The 9368-nt window shown below is 50.5% G+C and overlaps 1 long non-coding RNA gene across 1 annotated transcript in view; it reads right to left on the reverse strand.

Annotated features, from left to right (window-relative positions):
* Window positions 1-6: 6 nt before the first annotated feature.
* Window positions 7-9368, reverse strand: part of LOC138169735 (uncharacterized) — a 38814-nt gene continuing 29452 nt past the window's right edge. The window contains exon 3 of the long non-coding RNA XR_011170449.1: window positions 7-728. This is a non-coding gene — a long non-coding RNA (uncharacterized lncRNA). The remainder of the gene's footprint in view (window positions 729-9368) is intronic.

A 9368-nucleotide genomic window follows, 5' to 3' on the forward strand; every position in this document is an offset into this window, starting at 1 on the left:
TCTCTCTCTCTCTCTCTCTCTCTCTCTCTCTCTCTCTCTCTCTCACTTCTGAGTCTAGGTCTCCCACCGAGTCTAGAGCTCCTTCTGACTCCCCTTCCCATTCCCACAGCATTCCCCTCCATGCAGGGCTGCCCCTCTATTCTGAATTCCTCCAAACCCCTCTGACTTCTGCCAGATTTCCACTGTCAGCAAACGGCTCCTCTTCTGAGGAGACACTATATTTCGATGGCCTTGGATACCCAAAGGGAAGGCAAGAAACTGGGTTAACGACCAGGAGCAGATGCTTCCCTGATGCTGGTGGGTGGCACTCCAGGGGGTGTCCTCCTCATTTTGTGGATGGAGAAACTGAGGCTCAGAGGAAGTAAACTGGGGGGGAGGAGGCCATTTGCTTAGGACCTCAGCCGGCAGAGCTGGCAGGGCCCTTGAAGATCACCTCAGATAAAAAAATATGGGAGCCGAGTGGGGAAGTGCGTCGCTGAGGGCAGTGGGCCAACGATCCTGAGGCCATCAGACGCCCTATATCACGCGCGCGCGTGTGTGTGACCTATGCAACATGCCCCCTTGACCTAGGCACACCCAGATCTGCACCTACATAAAGAGAGATTTGGCTCACCATTCATCCATCAGGGCAGACGCACTGGCATTCCCGAGCGCTTTCAGTCCTCTCCCTGCTGCCTCTGGGGCAGCATCCTCCTTCCAGGACAAAGCTCTTTTCTTGGTTCTTACCCCTGCAGAAACAACGGCAAATGTCCCAGCGTCAGCAGGGCAGGTCTTGTAGCCCACAGCCCCAATAATCCCACCTTCGCTCCCGGCACCTCACAGATCTCACTGACAAACCTGACAGACAGGAGCATTTTTGGAGAAATGATGAAGCACATTTTTCCTTCTTTTTTTCAGACAAGGCAATTCCCTGTCAATGACCCAGAAATGAAATCCCCACCTCCTGCTCTCCATTACCAAGGCCTCAAGGTCATCGAGCCTCTGATTAAAAGAGTCACGTCTTCCTGCTCTCAGTCTTACGGAGTTCTGTGTGTATCAACTGTTTGGGAAGAGTATCGTATTGACTCGGGGGTCATAAGATCTGGGTTCCAGTCCCTCCTTGGAAGCTTCCTATCTGGGCTTCCGAGCTTTGATCAGCCCCAGGGGGTGGAACAACAGCCTGTGAGTTTTCTTCCAGAGCTAGATTCATAGCCTCACAGTGTCAGGCTATCCAACGGGGGCTGACTATGTAATTCTGCCATGATCCAGTCTTGGTTGGCTAATAGCTCACTAGAAGCCAGTGGCCAGAGTCAGGAAGCTGAGGGGGGCCGAGATATGGAGAGGGGAGAAGTTCAAACTCCAGCTCTGGGTCACTCTGGGCAAGACCCTTCCTGGGATTCAATTTCTTACTCCACAAAATGTGGCAGTTGGATAAGAAGATACTAAATTTCTCCTGTCTCCAAATTCTATCAATGGCTGATTAGATGGTCTCTGAGCTTCCACACAGATCTAAAATGAGACGATGCTTCTACGAAAAATTAAGAAACCCCTTTCCAGGTGCTACCAAACTAATTTCCCTGGGCCCCTGGGAGGAACGCTGACACGTGCCTGAACCAGCGAAAGGATTCCTGGCTTTTCCCGTTAACTGAATGCTCTCTCGTCTCTCTGGGGGTTGGACCCGAGAACATGGGTCAGTCCTAACCAACAGGAACTTATGAAGACAATCACTTGGAAGGAGGAAGAGAAGGAGTGTTCCTGAATAACCCTACAGGGAGTATTACACACCAGGCACATTTTGGATCAGGGCTGGAAAGCGCTTCACAAATTCTATCTCGTCTTTCCCTCACAAGAAGCCTGAGTGATGGCTGTTGGTGTCCCCATTTTGCAGATGAGGAAACTGAGGCAGACAGCACTTAAGTGACTTGCCCAGGGTCACACAGCTACTAAGTGTCTAAGGCTGAACTTGAACTCAGGTCTGACTTCAGGTCCAGCCTTCTAGCCACCTAGCTGCCACTAAGGAAAAGCAGGGACCACCTGGCTTTTGCATAGAGCTTGGTGTCCAGGCATATCCTTGTTGAAGGGCCACATCCAAGGTACCCACATAGGAATCCCTTTGTGGCTGTTGTCTCCTCTGTGTGACCCTGGATATGTCACTTAACCTCTGAGCTGTAAAGTGGGTTATGGGGAGGGTTAAATGAAATCCCAGAGTAAAGCATTAAGGTACTATGAAAGCACTGGCCAGCACCGCAATTGCATCTCTGATCACACAGACAGAACACAGCACTAAAGTGGGGTCAACAATATTGTGAGACCAGTCTGAAGGACTTGGGCACTGTGACCCACACAGTGACCAACCATATCTCCAAAGAGCTTGTGATGAAAAACACAGCCCATCTCCAGGGACCCAGTGAGTTCAGAGGCAGAGTGACACATAATCTCTCTCTCTGTCTCTCTATCTCTGTCTCTGTCTCTTTCTGTCTGTCTGTCTGTCTGTCTCTCTCTCCTCTCTCTGTGTCTGTCTCTCTCCCTGTCTCTCTATCTCTGTCTCTATCTCTTTCTGTCTGTCTGTCTGTCTCTCTGTTTGTCTCTCTCTCCTCTGTCTGTCTGTCTGTCTCTGCCTCTCTGTCTCTTTCTCTCTGTCTCTCTCTCTGTCTCTGTCTCTCTCTGTCTCTTTCTCTCTCTCTGTCTCTCTCTCTCTCTGTCTCTCTGTCTCTCTCTCTCTCTCTGTCTGTCTCTCTCTCTCTCTGTCTCTCTGTCTCTCTCTCTCTGTCTCTCTCTGTCTGTCTGTCTGTCTGTCTCTCTCTCTCTCTCTCTCTCTGTCTCTCTCTGTCTCTGTCTCTCTCTCTCTGTCTCTGTCTCTCTCTGTCTCTCTCTCTCTCTCTCTCTCTTTTCCTTTGCGTGACTTTACTCATTTGTAAAGGATTTTGTTTTTCTTGCCTACTCAATGGGTGGAAGAGGGGCAAGGTGAAGAAAGGAATTTGGAACGAAAATGAAATTAAATTTTGAAATAAGAAGGGGCCTCACATCCAAATTCTGCTTCAGCACTTAACAATTCTGTCATACTGGGTCAGTCACATCCTGTCTCTGAGCCTCAGTTTTCCCATCAGCAAAATTGGGGCAAATAATCTTCCCATTACCTACTTGACAAGTTAGTTGAGTAGAAAACACTTTGTAACCTTAGAAGGTTTGTGAAAAGGAAAGGTTTCCCAAGAGAAGAGAGGCTTCTGCCAGAAACTGCAGATTTCAAATCGAAACTTAGGAGTGACATTCATTCATTCTATAAGCACTTATGAAATACCTTCTGTATGCAGAGCCCTGTGCTAGATACCATGCTTACATGCAGCCTTTTTAAAAACATGAACAGGGGAGGCTAAGTGGTGCAGAGGACAGAGCACTAGCCCTGGAGGGGTTTGCCATTTCCTTCTCCAGATCATTTTACAGATGAGGAAACTGAGGCAAACAATATTAAATGACTTGCTCAGGGTCACATGGCTAGTATGTGTCTGAAGCTGGATTTGAAGTCAGGTCCTCCCGACTCCAGGGCTGGCACTCTATTCACTGTACCACCTACCTAGCTGCCCTGGGAAGGGGGCTTAGAGATTATTAACTCCAATTTCCTCCTTCCACAGAGGAGGAAACTGAGCCCATTCAAGTCTCGAAGGCCATGTGTAAGAATGTGGGATTTGAACCCAGAACTTGACACCGAGTCCTGGGTTCTTTAGACTGTGAGCTCCTGAAGGACAGGGATGATGGCTAAGTCTTTGTTTGCATCTCTACAGTGTAACACACAGTAGGCACCTAAGCAATGCTTGGCTTTATTCTTGCCCCTGATGCAGAGGGCTGGGATTCTGCTGGGACTTAGCCTGCCTCCGTATGGCCTTGGGCAAGTCCTTTTCCTGGGGTAGAGGGGACAGGAGACAAAGCCAGAGCCCCTTTCCAGCCCATCACTTCCACATTGCTGCCCAGTGGCAGGCACCTTCTGCCTTAGCTCCAACCCTCCAGCACTAGCCAATTAACCTTCACAAAATGCCAGGAGGGAAGAGGGCTCAGAAGATTAACCCTCTCACAGGTGCAAAGAGGTGAGATACCTGGCCCCAGGCCCCAGGAAGTGGGGAAGAGCCAAGATGCAGGCTCTAATTGATGCCCAATTAACACCCTCTTGGCCTCTTCCTGTGAAGCATTTTTAATTTCCTAAAGGGCCTAGTTCACATTAATTATAAGCTAAGAGGTAAGGGTTAACAGAAAGGAAGCATATTGCTTAGTGGGGAGAGCACAGAACCAGAAGGCAGATAGCTAGCCATGTTCAGTGTTCTAAGCTCCCTCTTAGCTCTGACATTCCCTGTTCTAAGCTCCCTTCCAACTCTAACATTCCCTGTTCTAAGGTCCCTCCCAGCCCTGACATAATGCTTTTAATCCACTCACATGCAGGTGTTGAATTAAAAAAAAAAAAAGAATATTTCAGGAAAAAGACAAAGCTCTCCTTGAACCTTCCTCCATGACCTGCTCCAGGCAAACCTGACCCCAGCCTAATTAGAACCTCCCGACAGGAGTTACTGGCATCAGTTGGCTCCTATTTCCACACCCCTGCCTGCCATAGTCCAGTGCTAATGCCCCCTCCATGGCTAGTTATCAGATTTCAGTATCAGTACAGGCCCAGGCCCAGCCCCAGCCCCCAGCCCCAGCCCCCAGCCCTCAGCCCCAGCCCCAGCCCTAGCCCCCAGCCCCCAGCCCCCAAACCAACAGGGCGGGCAGATACATAATTCAATTACCTTAGAACATCATCGGAAATAGAAAACAGAGCTGAGCTGAAAAGCACAGAGCACAGCTTGATGGAAGCTGCCAGACAGACCATGGGGGGTGGGGGGAGGGGAGGTGTTCCCCTGCAGCCCTGAGGCCTGGAGGAGGAGGAGAGGAAACCATATCTGGGGCTCCGTGGGTCTAGGCAGCTTAGCCCAGTCTTTCTCCACAGTAAATGTCCAGGCTGCTATGGGGGGGGGGGAGCAGGCAGCCTCTTCCCCTCCCTCCCCACCCCTACCCTGGGCAGGGGGCTTGGGCTTATCACTTCATGGTTCTGGGACTCAGTTTCCTTCTCTGTAAAATAAGACTAGACCAGCCATTGAGATCCCATTCAGTTCCATTCTGGGGGCATTTAGAAGGTCTCAGAGGATCTTCAGGATTACCTGGTCCAACTTTCTCCCTTCACTGAGGTCTAGTCGCAGAGGGGCCCTCCCAAAACCGGGAGCATGAGCCCCTGAGTAGGAACCCAAAGTCAGCTCTGCCCAGACCCCTCCCAGTGGGAAGCTGGCTTTCCTACCATGTCATTCAGGGCTGTTCAGCTCAGACTTTCCCAGCAAACCTCAGGGTCTAGGCAAGCCCCAACCTGAAAAGTGAGGGTGCAGTAGACCACTGAGATGAAAAGCCTTCCATGGCAGTCTGAGGAAGCCCCTGATTTTGTAGAGGAGGGAGCTGGGGCACCAAGAAGGACAGGGACCTATCCAAGGTCACCCATCGAGGCAAGGCAGAGGCCAACCAGCTCCCAGGTCCCTAATTCCAAGTATGGGGTGAGAGATGAGGTCGAAGGCTGGAGAGGGAGGGAGGCAGTCACAGCCATCGCCCAGTGCTGATGCCAATATTGGCAGCCCGCCAATATCTGGACCTTGCTACTCCTATTCAAAGGGCTTAAGTGGCAAGATCGGGAGGCAGGCCTGCCTCTGCTGGCCACTTCCCCCCCACCACACACATCAAAGGACCCCAGGCTCTCTGGGAACCAAGGCATCTCTTTGAAGGCTGCAGAGGAGGCGTGGAAAGCAAACCAGCCCAGTCTGAGTAGTCCTCTCAGCATTTGGAGAGAATTCCAACCCAGATACCCCAAAGCCTCAGGGCAAAGTTGGGCCCAGTGTAGGCCTGGATCTTTGGACTGGTCAGTGGGCAGCGCATCCTTCCACCAAAAGCGAGAGGAAATGAACCCATGGCAGCTGGCTCGGCACCTTAGCACCTTGCTGCACCTCCCCCCAAGCCTTGAGATCCCAGGGTCACAAGGGCCTTAGAACTACTCAGTCAGCCCAAAGCCCCTCCTCCAGCTAAGGCGTTGCCCAAGGTCACACAAGGAATTAGCAGCAGAAATGGAAATCACATCTGGGGCTTGTGACTCTACAGCTGGACTTCCACTCAGTCCCAGGAGCAGCCTCCCCATTTTCTATGCCAGTGACCCAAAGTTCTTCCCTGTAGCACCTGAACTTTTCTTGGAATAAAAATAGATTTGGCTGTCTAGTGGCTTTTCCAGATTGAGAATTAGATGGAGGACTGGTACAGCTCACTGGATAAAGTCCAAGCCTCACCATGGAAAGATCGGCAAATGAATGCACGGCTGGTGGAGTTGTGAACTGCTCCAGTGGTCTGGACAGAAGTTTAGAGTTATGCAGAGTCACGTAACATCAACTGCCCTCCAAAAAGCACCAAAAAAAATAGAATTATGCAAAGAAAGGAGGCTCCAATGACCACACCTTTGATGGAGAAATCCCCCTATAGCAAGCATGCATTCCAAGGAGTCTGGAGAGAGAGAAGGGTCCCACAGGTACACAGTCATCCCGGCAGCACTGGGCTGGAGACAAAGTAGGCACCCCTCCATTGGCGAAAGGCTAACCCAGCTGAGGACATGAATGGAGTGGAGTAAACTGTAGTGTGAGAAATGGGGGAGACTGGAGCCCTAGGAAGAGATGCGGGAACTAAGAAAGAGGGAGGCTGGCAGAGCCGAGCCATTGGGGGAAGGGAGGGAGCAAGCAAAAAGAGAGAAAAGAAGCTGAAGCAGGCAACTCCAGGACCAAGCCCCAGCCCTCCCCCTACCAAAGCACACCTCCAGAAAAGGATAAAGGCCTGGGAATCACCCAGGTAAGGCCCCAATTCTCTGCCTAGCAACTTCTCTTGAGGTCTTGTCCTTCCAGCCAAGGGGGCGCAATCAGCCACTTTTGAAATGCAATCATGTGCACAAAGGGCGGGCATTGGAGCAGATGCCCAAGGGGACTCTCTCCTGCTCCACATCTCTGCATTGGATGGCCTCGCAGCAAGGCAATGGGGAGAATCCATATGGCAGCTGAATTCAGTTCAGTATAAGGAAGAACTTTCTGATAACCAGAGCTATCCCACAATGGCTGTCTTTGTACAGTACTGAGCTCCCTGTCACTGATTCCCCACCAAGGGTTCAATGGAGGGGATTCCTGAAGACTAAAATGGAATTCTCACCAGGTATTTTGGAAGCCCCTCCCAGCCTGTGGGTTCTAGGGCTCTATAATACTTCTCTGACCTCCTAGCCCCAATCATTCCTGACTCTCAGAGTCACAACTAGCAATTTTAGTAACCAGGACAAGCAGCAAGAAATAGACCTGATGCAAGTAGCATAAATTGTTCTCTTAAATCAAGCTTGCATTTCTTAATATGAAAATAATGAAAGAATAGCAAAAAGTCATTTGAACTAAAAGGGGAATAAGTTACTATTACAGTGGTTTCAGCCATGCAAAAGCAGTATATTTACCCATTCTCGCACTCTCTAAATTTTGGTGCCCTGAGACAGAGCCCCAGGTGCCCTATCCTAGTTACATGTAGACTGACTTCCAAGACCTCACCTTCTCACTTGTTCAGAAAGGCCAAAGGGTATGAATACCTTGGATGGCTCCATAGCATAACTGAAAACAGCTCCCTTCTTTTTTTCTTCCCCCATCAAGTGTTGCCTAAGCGAAGAGATCACTTCCAAAACTTTTTCATAGCTCAAAACCACCCTCGGTTACCTAGGACGAGGGTAGGGTCCTCAATCCTGTCTCAGAAAGCCAGTGCAGAGCATTCCAGAGAACATGAACCTGGAATCACAGGAGCAGAATTCAAATCCTGGTTCTGACCCCCACCTTTGGCCAGTTATGACCTCTGGGCACCTCAGTTTCCTCCTCTGTAAAATGAGGGGATTGGTTCAGATGGCCTCTGAGCTCCCCCAGTTCTAGAGCTAGGCTCCTAAGGCAGGGCTGATGCCCAGGACACTTATTTAGGCACTAGACAGCGATCTCACCCCCTCACCAGCTCCCAACCTGCAGTCATTGTGGGGCCAAACCAAGGTGGAGTGAGGAGAGCCATCTAGCCCCAGCCCAGATGCTGGCCCCCTGGCCCATCCCCCCAAGTCTCTATCGACTTTCCCCATGAAAACTGGTCCTACTGAAAGCAGTCACCTCTAGATCTCCACGTTCTTCCAAACCACAAGGAAGACACAGCCTTAATTTATGGGCAAAAATATCAGGGAAAGAAATCTGATCCAGCTTCATATTTTGTTTTGTTTTTGATGACTGAGGCCCCCCAAGGAATAAAAAACAGATTGTATGGAATGGGTGGTGCCCTGACCTTGAGCCAGCTTGCAGATGCATGGAGGACACACAAAACCAGATGTTCCCCCTTTCTGTCAGGTCAGACTTACCAAGAAGTGCTCTGGCAAGGCGATGGGCACACACCCGGGAAGGATGGCAAGGCCCCGGGGCATCCATGGCTGCCTCCGTGTCCCTGAAGTGACACAGGAGGCTTCATCCACATGCCCCAGCCAGATGGTTTGGATAGAATGGATCCCAATCTAATGGCCTGTGGCATCAAAGTAACAAGTCATGGGCCTCGAGGACTTGGAAAAGGCCTGCTTTCGTGGTCAGTCCCAGTTCCAGGCTCTGGCTGAGAACATCTCAAACGCATGTCAAAGAAGGCACAAGAGTCCATCGGCTCAATGGGCACTGTTGTCTGCCAGCCTGCCTTTCTAAGAGGTCTGTACATGTGGAGGGCATTTTTGTGCCACCCTGGGACAGTTTATGGGATTCTTAGGCATTTCTTCAGATGGATGAAAGGGTGGGTTTTTATGCTTTGTAACCCTTTGAAAGTGTGTGTACATAGGTATACGTGTGCATGTGTGTGTGTGTGTGTTGTGTGTGTAGCTACACTCTGGGTAGATTCTTCATTTGTGTGTCAGGGAGAAGGCACGTCTTTTCGAGTGAACAGATCTATCATGCTGGGGCTTATGGACCACTTCCGGACAGACAGACAAAGGCAGAGCCTTCCCGACATGCGGAGCATGCCAGCTTCTGGTTAGGACCCTGAGGCAGGAGGCAGCCACAGCAGTACCAAGGATCCTGACCTGGCTTCTGTTCTTGCACTGCCACAAGACCTTGGTCTCTTCTCTTCCTCGGGTCTCAGTCTACTAATTTGCAAAGAATGCTGGGTAGCTCTAAGGTTCCATGTTCTTACTCCTTCCCAGAGGAAAGAGCACTGCTCTGTGTGTGTGTGTGGGGGGGGGGGGGATAGACAGTGACAGAGAGAAAGAGAAGAAGAAGAAAAGAGAGGAGAGGGGAGGGAAGGAGAAGAAAAGAGAGGAG

Source organism: Petaurus breviceps, unplaced genomic scaffold (assembly GCF_028583685.1).
Source record: "Petaurus breviceps papuanus isolate PSGF00001 unplaced genomic scaffold, PetGlider_PUasm1.0 370, whole genome shotgun sequence".
Lineage (NCBI taxonomy): Eukaryota > Metazoa > Chordata > Mammalia > Diprotodontia > Petauridae > Petaurus > Petaurus breviceps.